We start from the raw sequence: 14,297 nt of genomic DNA on the forward strand, positions 1-14,297 counted from the left end.
CGCCGAGATTTTGCGGATGTGATAGTTATCACAACCGTATCCAGTCATCACAGCAATCTCCCCATCAAGGCTGTGTTCATTGTATACGATACACTTCGTATAAGTCCCTTAGCGATAGAATGGAAGTCAGCAACGCGCGGACGTTCAACGAGAATGGCCTTTAGACCTGCGCAAGGGAACCAGTGGCGTCGTCCGGAGTAATACGGAATTAAAGAGTGACCGTATACATCCTACGAACGCGGAACTTGGACGTAAAAATACAAGTCGCATATTTAATATACACGTTTGCAGTATGACACAACTTCCTTTACCGTATACCGCAGGTGTGTAACTTTTAAAACGATTTATACATTAAACACAAGGGGAAGCCATTTAATGTATGCATAATACAACACGGTAATAAATCTCGCATTATGAACGTCATTTATGATCTTGATAATAGATAATAGTAGACTGGGATATTTCTTTTGTCCTTGGTATGTAAACTATGCTTGTGTTGCGATCGATTATGTTCATACAATGTACATTCCTTTAAGGGGGGGGGGGATGGGCATCTGCATTTATGTCTTAGCATGCCAGAGTGTAGTTTATTACCTCTGATACATGCAATCATACCGATCAATTTGGTTGTGAAGTTTGAAAGCAATATACTGATGTTCATGTTTCATTTTTCAATGACTTTTTGCCTATAGCATATATTTCTACCCCTGATAAGTTTACGCTATAGATATATTTACCTGTGATATGTTAACTAGCATCAAATGTTACAATCACTAACTTTTATCAGTATTATAATTATAGATGTTAACTACGTCTACATCATTTATTGATTTTCATAAACATTTTGATATGTACTGGCATTGCTTATACATTAGATGCGTGTTTATTAAATTGCATTCCTGAAGCTGTAACTTTTTTCTTTTGAGGTCTAACTGGCGGCTTACAAACTGATGTTTTTGATGTAACGCGAAAGTATATTAATGCTTATTGTACATTCAGTTGTGTATACATTCCTTTGGTTACATGTGCTCCCCCACACACACACCTGTGTGTGTGTGTGTGTGTGTGTGTGTGTGTGTGTGTGTGTGTGTGTGTGTGTGTGTGATAATCCACAGTTAACTCTTTCTTTATCTTTGGCGACCAACTGTACGTATTACCAATGACATTTTTGATATCTTGGTCCCAGATACATGTGTTGTCATTTTCATATATGATTTCCTTGAAAAAATGCAGAAATAAAATCGAACTGAAGTGAAGTGAAGTGAACTGAACAAAAGGGTTAACATTCCTTTCAACAATAAATGTGAGAGGGACAATATGTCGCCTGGTCACGGTCACAACACCGAATCTTTGTTCTATTCTAATCTTTTGGTTCCCTGCACACGACCGGACACGGTACGTGACACCGGTACTGGTAAAACACCTACAATAACGCTGAAATCAACAAGCAACGCAATAAAAGAATTCTTTTTTTTTATAGCATAATCAAGGGAAGACAGCAGTCATGGCAGCTGTGTAGCGTTTCTCACTGGAATGTTTGTAAACAGAGGACATCTCTCCTCCCGTTTGATTCATCCCTCTCATCCGTAAGTCATCTTCCTATCGATAAATGCGTCAGCCAGACAGTGTTCCATAACCACTGGCTCCGGATAGAATCAAGAGGGGATTTTGACGAACAAAGATTTGGAGAAAGGCGATCATGCAAAAAGAGTTACGTTATACCTCATAAAATAGAAAGATTGCAGTGGCAGAGGACAGAAAAAATGTCTCGCGAGGTATTGAATAAAGACTAAGATGTCGTCATTGATTGGAGTGAATACATCAACACTGTGATGTCATTTAGACGTGGTAATTAAAAACAATGACGCCTTCGTTGATGCATCCTGTAAGCGCAAGACCATGTGTAAGTTGTTGCAAACGGCAACAATACGTGTTTTTTAGTTTTTGTTTGTTTGTGTTTTTAATTGTCAGAGCACATGCGTTTGGGTCGCGAATCGTTTTTCGTGACATTTTTAAACCTGCGGCTGCCAATACTGTCACTTTAAGCTTTATTTATTTTTAATTCTAAGAAAAAAAAAATTAATACCCATGCCGTGATGAACCGTATATATTTACTGCTGATATGATCTACTGCTGATATGAAAGAAAAAGAAATTGACATTTTTAATGGGTGATGCTTTTCTCAGTGACACGATTTACTGAAGTAATTTTAAACCCGGATATTTTGAACTCAGCATATTTCTTTTGCCTTCTGGTCATGAATTTCTACCTCCGACATGTCCATGCCACTCACCCTCTCCCCCTCTTGCTTAGTGAACACTGGGTAGCAACTGAGTACATGGGTCAATATAACTTTATGTTCCATGATGTTATATTGACCGAGGCAATGCAGGGGGAGACACGTGACACCAGTTAAACGTTAAATATCCCGTCCAGACTGTGGATGAAAGAGAATGGAAAAGAAGAAATCATGACAGTAGAAACAAGAAGACAACAAAAGACAGCAAAGAGGACGAAGACAAAAGAAGAAGAAGAAGAAAGGATGAAAGGAAAAAAGTGGAAGTTACCGAAGGAAAGATTTCTTCTCCTTTTTTTTGTTTTGTTTTGTTTTTGTTTGTTTTTTTTTTATGAAAATTGATAAATCTAGATAAGCATGGTGTTGGGGGTTTTGATAGAGATAAGTATCGTCGTTTGAAAGGCTCACCAGCGTCTTTGTGAAGTGAAATCTTTATAAAGGCCCATGGTTTGTACATTGTTGATTAACGTTATAGGTTATTTCTACATACATATTCCCTCTGATAACGTAAAAACAACAAAATATAACAACACAGAAAAAAAAAATGTAATGAAGATTTACTGTCAACCGTGAACCAGGAAGAATCACAACAAAGAAAGATTAGAATCGTTTAATTAAAGTATTTTTCACTAGTTTGTTTTCAGCATTTACATCAGTACCCAGTTGATATCCTTCGAAAGTAGTTACGATATAATTGCATTTGCAATGACAATGCATTCATTTCCTAAAACATACACCCTATAGGGTGTTAAGTTTTTAGAAAAAAACAACAACAAACAGATGAGACCGTCATTGTTAGAACCATCTTCATTTCATAGTTTATACCTACCTATATATTTAGGCCAGGAGTGACGTCATTTGCAAAACAGACCTTGTTAAAGACAGTTTGCATTGCTTGAGACTCGAACCGATGATCTTCTGTTTAAGGTTCCATATCCTAACCGCATTCGCTTTACCAAAGTGCTCACAGGCATTAAAGCACACACACACACACACACACACACACCCTTCGATTTCTATTGATGTCGCAGGTAAAATGCAACATTGTGCCCTTGATTCAGATGCTGCATGTGTTTTACGTGAGACAAAGGCAACTCACGGAGCGCGCCCGGTGGCCTTATTGAATAAGGTATGCCACCTTGAAATTGGCAAAACGATTGGCTGTCTGCCATGCGACGGGTCATTGTCATTATTCTGGAATCAACGGCACGGATACAATGATAATGACATAAAACAAATATTGACTGTTCTTTGTTACGGAGTCATCGAGAGAGAGAGAGACAGATAGAGAGAGAGAAAAAAACAATAACAACAACGAAAGAAAGGATCTCAATGACTGTCGCACCAGGATCAGGCGGTGCGGCAGTGAATGACAACATGAAGGCGAGCTACTTGGGTCGAAAGACACATTTTTGTTTTCAACAGAGATACTACACACATACACAACACACACGGACACACACACGTACCCACACACATGCACGCGCGCGAGCACACACAAACAAACACACACACACACACGCCTGTACATATATGTCAGTCCGTTACATTTTTTTTTTTTCTGAGGGCGTCGATACGGATTTTCATGTTAAATTACTAATTCTTATCATCATCAGCGGCCTAGTTTCGTGCGATGTCTCTGATGGCGTTTTGCGGTCACGGCGCTCGTGAGAAAGTTAACCAAATCCATCCGCTATCTCTAATTACGAACTTAATTTTTCTAAAGGAGACGTGAGGATGTTCGTGTAAAATGGGGTCAGGGAATTCATAGTCACATCGTTGACCCTGTTTTTCCAACGTTTGCGGATCGTAAATTGTCTTGACACAAAGGAATGTTGAAATAGCCGCCACCGCAACAATGTTCAACTATCAAAAACTACATAATGTATGATTGGGTGTGTGACCAGAGAATAAAAGGAGGGGATTGACCCCAATTTAGAGCGATTCATTTGCTCTGAGTGATGATTCTAATCAATACGTTTGTTTTCCAGAGGATTGGTGCGGGGGAAGGGTGGGAACACGAGAAAGTTAGCGCAGGTTTTTCATGGACACACGGTATTAAAGTCATAATTTACCATTTGCAGATGAAACAAATATCCAGCACTAGTGCTTTAAATAGTTCTAAAATGTGAGTTAGAGATAGAAACAACCAATGTAAAAATTTGAACTGTAATAATCGATGTTAGATATTGTTAGTAATACAAAATGTGAACAATAGTTATAATAAAAAATGTTTCCAGACTAAACTGTCTACAGATATGGTTTATTGAGAAAAATAGTGATTATCTCCTTATATTTTAGGCATTACTGCAAAAATGTTATATGATAGGATGTTTTGTGATACAACTTACCTACACATATGCATTAATTGTGATATCTTTAACATTTTTTAAATCACTACTCCAAAGGGTAAACAGGACCTTTAACACTGATTAAGCGAAATTATTATAAGTGTGCTTATCTCTTTCTCTCCCTTTCTATCTTTCTCTCACTCTGTCTCTTCCTCTTTCTCTCTCTCTCTCTCTCTCTCAATCGATATACTCTCTTTTTATGTTTTTGAAGTAATTGTAAAAAATAAAATATGTTTTGAATTGAAAATATGATTACCTTGCTCTGTCTATCTTCCCTCTCTGCATGTTTGTGTTTGTCTGTCTGTCGGTCTATCTGTCTATCTGTCTCTTTCTTTCGTTACACTCTTTTTATGTTTTTTTTAAAGTAAATGTGCTTAAAATTGTAAACGATATGACATCTCTTCCTTTCTCTATCTATCTATACATCTGTCACTCTCTACATGTGTCTGTCTGTCTGTCTGTCTGTATCTCTCTCTCTCCATCTCTCTCTCCCTTTCTCGTTACTCTGTTAATCTTTTTTTTAAGTAAGTGTGTTTTGAATTGTAAATGTGCTTGTCTATCTATCAATCTATCTATCTACCTCTCTCTGCCTCTCTTCCCCTCTCCCTCTCTCTCTCTCTCTCTCTCTCTTTCGTTTCTCTCTGTTTACGTTTTTCAAGTATAATTACTGCTAAATATTGGTCGCTTCCCGGCCTGATAGCACGCAGGTCTTATGGATGAGAAACGTCATACCACAATAGTTAATTGTCACCTGAGTTACGCCACTCGTCGTACGGAGCAGCAGCACACACTAACTCATGCACTCACATCCACACCCACACCTACACAAAAAACCTCACACACACACACACACACACACACACACACACACACACATACACACCTATGTATTCACACTCCATATGTCTCACGCCATCACACAATGATATTACGATGATGACGGACGACTAACCATGCACGTTTGTTTGTTAGCACCACGCACCCCGCGTTTCGTCAAATCTGGTGACGACATTTCGCGTGCAGTATGACGCGTTCGCTTGATTGTTTTTATTTGGGTATGAAAATCTATTGTTATCGATACGGTATCATTTCCAGTCGAGTCATCAAAGTGTAAATGCAAAATATCTATAGCATTTTAAAGGGATGGGTATGATTTTGGTTGAGATGGGGCTTCGGGTTTCATTTTTTGTTGTTGTTGAGATAATGAGAAACCCCTTCTGAAATATGAAAGAGCATACAATTCTGAGAGGAATTCAAAGTTTCCTTGGTTTTAAATCAAAAGAAAAGATATCTAAAGAAAATGTCTTAATGAAAAAAGTGGGACCCACCTTTTTATTAGAACCACTTCATTTTACTTTATTTTACTTTATTTTTACCTTTTGGATATCTCAGTCATTTCAAGGTCGATTTTCATCAAATAAACTTCATAAGTGGTTTCTATTTACCTCGCAAAAGGTTAATATGTGATCCCCCATCTTAACCAAAACAAAATCATCCCTTTAAGTCGATGGTCCTCAGTAGGTTAAAACAGAGAGGTGTATGTCCCCTGTGACTGACATGTAAGATTAATGGGTGTTTGTGTGGTGTATATGGGACACATGAATAAAGAGGCTACGTGGAGAGAAATATGTGACTGACAAGGATGGCCGTAGGGGAAGGAGGAGAAATACGATAATCATGTCATCATAGAACAATACCAACGGTAACAGCAAAACAATGTGTGAGAGATCGAAATAGTATAATGCGCACGCACGCGCCACAGAAACGGTCCAAAGACTGCATGACAGAAGAGGCGATGACCGGGGAGGGGCGGTGAAAAAGAAAAAAAGGGGGATGGGGAGGGTAGTCGTAGCTTTTAGCTTTCAGAAACTCAGAACTCAGCGATCTGATTGGTTAACAACGTTCATCATTACTTTGCTGGGTGACAAGAAGACGTAATGGAGCGTGGCGATAGGGTGGTGGTAAATTTGCAGCTACGCGACGACGACTCTGGTATCTGATTGGTTATTGTTCCAAATTGTCGTTGTTCTTGTTTGTTTTTGTTTTTTATTGGCTTCGTGTTTGCCACGAAGGTGTTAGCTCCAAGGATGACATCGTGTGTCGACGCAAAAGAAAATATTTTTAGACAAATTCTTTCTACCATATTAGTGATCTATAACTCCTTATGTGTAATACGTCATCCTTGCATCTTAATTGCTGTATGATAACAAGTTTCGTGCGTTGAAGAGCCATGTACTTGATATGCTTGAGTCATACGTCAAACATAAAACGAAAAACAACAAAACTGCACATGCATTCATTTCCGTGAATTCCATCAGTTGTGGTATAGATTTGTTATGAGTAATTAGAAAATGGGTAGATTATATATAATATTTCCATCTCTTGAAAGACATTATACAATGAGAAAAAAAAAATCCTAAAATGTGTTAACCACACCAAAGCATTTCTTGAAGCAGAGATTCCTTCTAGAAACAACAACAACAAAGAAACAAAACAAAACAAAACAGAGTTTGAATAGAGAGGTCACGATTTTTCCGTATATGTTTATGCATTTCTTTGTTTACTCATCTGTAGGTATGTCTATCAATCATTAATCTGGTGTTTTACAGAATTATTTATATACACATACATCGAGAGAGAGAGAGAGAGAGAGAGAGAGAGAGAGAGAGGTAAACATACTATATCTTAACTATATTGTGATGTCACTAAGAAGAATATAGAAACAATATATTCATGTGGACTCATATTTCTGATAGCAAACGTGGGCTATCAATCTCGAAGAAGATGGAGCAATATTGTGCTACTACGGAAAAGGATATTTTGTTCAAGAAAAACACACACAAAAAACAACAACCCCAGAGCATAATGAATCGGCATGTTGTTATTATATTTTCATCATAAGAGACCAACTTAATACAGATTTCGTGTATTCGGCTTGTAGATTTACTGGTTACTCTCAATATACAGTCTAACTCGCTGGTGATCAAACATTGTTGAATCATATTCTTTATCAACAAACAAACTAACTAACTAACTAACTAACTAACTAACTAACTAACTAACTAACTAACTAACTAACTAACTAACTAACTAACTAACTAACTAGCTGACTAAAACCGGAAACATGACTTGTTGTTATTTTTTCCACGCTTTCCGAAGATCTGACAGTAAATAGATAATTTGCATCAAGGCGCGTCGGATATCGTCTGGGAGGCGAATCGTTTCACTACTGGTATCGTCGTGGTGCAGTCATATCCATATGGGTGGGTATCAATAGCTGCGTGCGTTCGTACGTGCACGCACGTACGTTAGGCTTTCTTCTTTTTTTTTTCCGCTCGCTCTCTCCCTGTATCTGTCATTTTTCCTCTTTCTTCAAACGTCGCTCCATCCATGACAGCTATTCAGTACATCTCGATGACATGTCAAAGTCTGGTGCAGGGACCACTCTTTTGCTCTTTAGCTATTCCTATTTTTTTTTTTAACCAGCTTTCCCGCCATTGTTCGGCTGGGTCATCATTTGGAACAACAAAGAGACTCTTTCCGCACACGCTATTTTTTTTTCCTGTCCGCTTTGTTTCCCAACTGTCTAGATTGACAGCGAATTGAACAAACAAGAAAACAAAACTCGTTGTTAATGTGGCTATGACGAAGGGGACTGATTGTCACATGGTGTGTTCATCTGTCGATCCGGATGTATGCCGCGAATCGTGCAGATATCGTGCAGATATCGCCTTTTTAGAGGTCATGTGACTGCATGCATTATGACCAATCACCGAACATTTTGTATTTATGTTGACCACTTATATTTTCATTTTCTCCACAGTGTGTGGATCTCGTCGTGAAAAGATAACAGCCATTTGTATAACACATCTTTGTCTCTATCATTATACAACATTTCCGTCCCACTGTTTTCTCCTTTCTGGGACCCTGGCCAATAATGTCTGCGACTGTAGACCACACGCGACTATATAGGATTTTTTTTTTTCTGCCTATTCACTCCCAGGCACTTCGCGGGAAAAAAAAAATCTATATTTCTGTCTAAGTCAGTCATATATTACCAGTATATGATGAGTTAAATACACTATAGACAAACGAAAATGAGTCTGTTGCTTATTTTGCAGTAATATGGACTTTGCCATCACGTATTGCTCCCTCCGGCAAATCTAGAATTGCCAAATGTGTGCGTATATATATATATATATATATATATATATATATATATATATATATATATATTGAAACAAAGATCTAGCAGTCCAGGTCTCGGGTTCGAATCCCGATGGAAACCCATTTTCTTTGCTCAAAGTTTTCACTATATATATGAAGAGCTTGCTTCCAAAAGGCGCTAAAGCCATCATGTTCAATGGATTTAGCGCCTTTTGGAAGCAAGCTCTTCATATGAAGAGTTTGTTTTGCAAAAACCGATAAGTCCATTTTTGAAGATTTTGAAGTAAGATCTCTGTCATAAAGTACAAAATGATACCTTTTAAATGATATATTGGTCACTACATAAAAGGTACATTTTTGAAGTTATGGTCAAAAGAAGCAAAAAAATTCTCTTTATTCTCTTTATTTTTCTTGACCTTTAATCGCAAATATCTCCATTTGGCAAATATGGACTTATCGCTTTTTGCAAACAAACTCTTCATATATACATATATTGTACACACATATACCTGCATATGTGTATATGATTATACACATATATTTTATGCATATAAATATGTAAATATATAATGTATATAGTATAAAAACATACTCAAACACACACAACATGTGCTTTTTGTATTATTGCTTCTTCACAGAACGTTGTCCTCTAAATAAGAACGACAACGTAGACATTTGATTCTTCGACATCCGATGACACATAATTATGCATTGTCAGTACCTGACATCCTGAAGATCTTTTACTCCAATAATTTCCCACATTCAAATGATTGAGCAACCGTGATCCACGCAACGAGTCATCGATCTGCAAGAATCTCGAGGAGTGGGAGTTTTAACGACGACAGACTCCGCGCCGTGACGAACATCGATGGATATGGAATCAACCGCGTACAATACAGTGTGATATTACCAAAACTGTGGCTATAGATTCCCAGGGTCCGCTTGGTTGGACCGATCTTGTCCGTATCGACAGATCGGGCAATTAAACACGTTCCCCATGACAGTTATCATTATGAGGTCCTTATATGCATTCCCCCAAACCACTAGAGATAAAGGGCGACGAAAATTGAGAGGTGCCACTTTCCTGGACGTGGGTGACATGATTGTGTTAGGGACCATACTTGTCTCCGACCGCAAAATAAAGAAGCGCAAACGCAATCCGCTTCCCCAAGACGTGGAAGTACTTTACGGACACCACTTATACCCTCCCCCTGCAGCTCAGCGACGTTTTGGCGGCCTCCCGACTAGACGATGCACTTTACCGAAGTGGGTACGTCGTTCCCTACTCCAATGAATGGAACAATCTTTAACACCCTGGCCGCGGAAAGCACGCTTCGGACACTGCGCCGGTGACGAGAGTTGGTAAACACGGCTGCCCACTCGCGGGGTGGAGCCGTCGGCGTCGCGTGTGGAAACTTAATTGACCGATTGGAAACACATCCCAAAAGCTCGAAAAGGGAGAAAGAAAAAAGCAGGGTATCATAACGGTGGTTATACGTTAAAAAAATGGAGGATGGGGGAGACACTTACAGTGACCCGGGACTTGTAATATGTTTGTCCATTCCCTTTCCAGTTAGCTTTTCCATCCGAGTCATACATTTACACACAAAACATCACAAACATAATAGATAAGCCGTTGTCCTTTTCAACATTCTGTGGCTCTCCACTTCCATGCATGTAGTGCGAAGGTGATTTATTATAATAAAAAAAGGTTACGCACCATAGATCTAAACATTTCTCACCGATCTGCTTAAAAATCATTCTTGCCTCAGTCGTTACTAAGACAATCTAATTTCTATTGCCCTAAAAAACAAAACAAGACGAAACATAAGTTATGCATGCGTGTTTTGGAGCGAGAGAGATGCTTATGTCAATGTGCTACTTTCAAGAGATTCTTGGTGCCGAAGTCTAGATTAAGGTTAAAGGTCATACTTTCTGATGCCGCTTGTCTTTTGCTGATGGTAACAATGACGATGGAGATGACGTCTTCTTCAATGCTAGAATCATCACAATTATCATATATGACCGTAATCAGGTCAAATTCATGATGTTCTTCAAGATGGTCCTACCATTATCGTTGTTACTCGATCGTTACCAGGTGTCAACCTTATTAAAACACTCCTCGGTCAAACGTATACTGTGTGTAAAAAGTCTTGTCAAAGAATCTGCCCATCCTGGAGGGGATTCGAACCCAGGGCCCCGTGATTAAGAACCTAGAGCGACCCACTTCTCGGTGAACAAGCGTACAGCTCGCTAATGGTATCTTAGAAACCATCGGATCAATGAAACGAGATCTATGCAAAACGGTACGGGGATGGGGCACCGGGGAGATTGTTGAAAATATGTATATAGCAGACTGTTAACGTAGGAAGCTATGTGAAACCAGCTGCTCTTTAGAAGTAGAAAATCTGTTTGTACAAGGGAGCTGATTTTGAAGGCATACTGCTCTGTAAGGAGAAAAAAAATGTATCCCTGCTCTGGATTAGTTGTTCAAAGCAGGCACCCGTAACAGCTGTCTGTCCTCTTAGTATGCTGGTCTTTGAGCGGGGAGGTGTCGGTGTAGGGGCCGTTGTCCCCGGGCCGCGAGCGGGTGCTCCTCCCTCATGCTATCGTTGCGGCCATCGTCCGTCACACACACGCACACACATACGCACATACATACAGACACACGAAGCGCTTCTTTGTTGTGGAGCCGGGCTGCTTGCTGACGAAGGCCACTAGTAATGACACAATCATGCAAAAAAAAAAAAAAAAAAAAACTCCCCCCAAAATCGGGAGACGATTCGCTTCGGCGACGAACAATGGGGTCAGGTTCAACCGTCAGGACAGGTAATGCTCGACACGATGCTTATAATAAATTATATCTAAATCAGTTAATAATTCGATATTAGATAAATTCTCGTGACAATCAGGTCCCCTTCTCACAGCTGGTGGGTAAACAAGTCCCACTGACCACAAACCGACAATGACGGTTCTCGGGATATCCCAATTTTTCGTCGTGCAAACATTTATTCACCATTATTCCTTTTTCGTACACGCTCCACTCATTTTATGAACACCTCAATTATAGATGACCATAAATTGTTTTTGTAACGGCCTCTTTCTCAATTTGTCCGCAAAACCGCCATTTCTCGTTTCCCGTCGGGGGAAAAAAGGAAAAAAACTTTCAGTTTGTGTCGAAATCAGTTGATTTGTGAGCAATGGTCGGCACAACGCTTGTACTTGATCAAATTTGACGACGATGAAAAATTGGATCGGCCATTGTCGCCTGAAAGCCCAATGTTTCTCTCCAATCTAGCTTAAAATCGAAGGCATTTTTTTTTTTCTTTCACTCTCACCGTTTTCTGGCTGTATGCCTGCCTCTGAAGATGTTGCTCGAGCAAGGCCCAATTTTTAGGCGCCTCATTCAAACAACGAAATGATACTGGTTCACTCGCCAGTCAATAATGCCAAACGTATTCCAAACACTCTACATGCTGCCATTTTCTCGCCTCTGGACCAGACGTTCATAATTGCACTCTAATTAACATAGACCCAGTAGTCATGGTGATTCTTGACAGGACAAAATCATCCTCATGATTATGACGAAAATTATGCTGTTTTCTTTGTTTTTGTGCTTCACTTTCGACTGCGCTTTGGATTTTGCCTCTGTCATGCTCTGACAATCATCATTAATTTCAGACTCGAGGTGAGAGCAAGCGATGCAGCCAGTTGTTCGTAATTACGTAGATTCAGATGATGGCGAGAACTTTGTGCCCTTTTCTTTTGTCATGGCAAAACGATGTTGCAATTTTCTTACTAATGAATGATATATGTTGTCTTAAATCTATGTATGTTGTATTCATGAAGAAAATGTAGACATTAACAATGAACGAGTTTGCAATAATAGTTGTGATACCTGATGTAATCAATGAGACCATTATCAAGTAGCAATTATAGACGTAATGATAAAACAGCAATATATGAAAGTATATATTCATAACAATAAGTGTCACATATAGCCAAGGATTAAATCAATTGTAAATTTACAGTAAAACAAAATCATGCAACCTGATAGCTATTCTACGTTAATAATGATTACAAGCATTTGGCCTATTATTTCGAAAGTGAACATTGACAAGAATACATTTTACGTTCACAAGTATGTCAAGTCTTACAAACCGTTTCAAAATTCAAATATACATCTATCATTATGGATGACTAGATACGAACATATGCTGCGGGAATAGAACAGACAAGATAAGTGAAACTATAACCCGCATTTGTATGTTTTTGTAAACTATATCACATATTATGAAGGAAATTGAGGTTGAGTTGTCAAGAGTGGAAATTCTGTCAAAAACTGTCTATTCCTTCCTGTCGTTACCTATTCGTCATCTTTAACTTAGGGTATGATTGAATGGGGTCATTACAGTTGCTTGCCACTTGCTCGATGTTTTAAATTGATTTAGTAAGAGGGTTTTTTTTTTTAATGTATTTTAGGTCTTTCTTTCGATGGGATCTTTGAGTATTCTTGGGGATATGAATTTCGTGAGGAATCACTACTTATTCAGGCTGACGCATGTTTAGTTTATTGACACAGTCTACCACGTCTATTGCAGTTGGGAAATGTTGGGGTGATGAACATTCGCAATCCTTGTAAATTATATTTAAAAAAAGGCACTTTAGTCTTCCGTACTACCTCATGTTGTGCAGATATCTGTTTGGAAGTCCACACACGTCCATTTGTCAACACTAGTTAAATTCCCTCTTGCCAGATTAACAAGTTTTGGAAAATTTCTATATTTTCTCCATTTCTGTGCGCGTGTGTTTTTGAATAAAAACGTGTGGATGTCAATACGTATAAAGAACCATGGCCCATATACAATTGAACTTGCCTGTAACAATAATGATATGCGATATATATGGTAGATTTTAAGGTAAAATCAAGTTTTTCTGAATATACATACATACCAGAGTTAGAAATAAAAAAAGGAATTTCAAACATATTTTCGTATTGTATCTGTTTATCGGATATTATGAACATTGTATAAAGTACAGCTGTATGATTTGTGTGAATTTAAAACCACACACATTTATGCCCAGCCAGTCTCAGAAGTTAAAAATGTGATAGACAATCGCTTTTTAGAATATGATTTCTGTAATAACTCAAATAAGAGAAAATAGTTTAGAACAGCTACTGTTGATGATTGAAGTTTCGACTATATATAGGGCCTATATATATATATACACTGTAAAAACATCGGTGTTAGATTTAACACCACGGGTGTTAAATCTAACACCAATCAAACTTCAATAAAGGACCACACCCACAGGTGTTAAAAATGCACTGTGATGGTGTTGAAAAGTGTTCACCTGACACTTCGTGGTGTTAATTTGACACTGTACCTGGTGTTATTTTGACACTGTACTGGTGTTAATTCAAAAATGACACCACATGGTGTTGATTTGATATTTGCTGGTGTTAATATCAATGGTTTAAC

This window comes from Diadema setosum, chromosome 16 (genome assembly GCF_964275005.1).
Source record: "Diadema setosum chromosome 16, eeDiaSeto1, whole genome shotgun sequence".
Classification (NCBI taxonomy): Eukaryota; Metazoa; Echinodermata; class Echinoidea; order Diadematoida; family Diadematidae; genus Diadema; species Diadema setosum.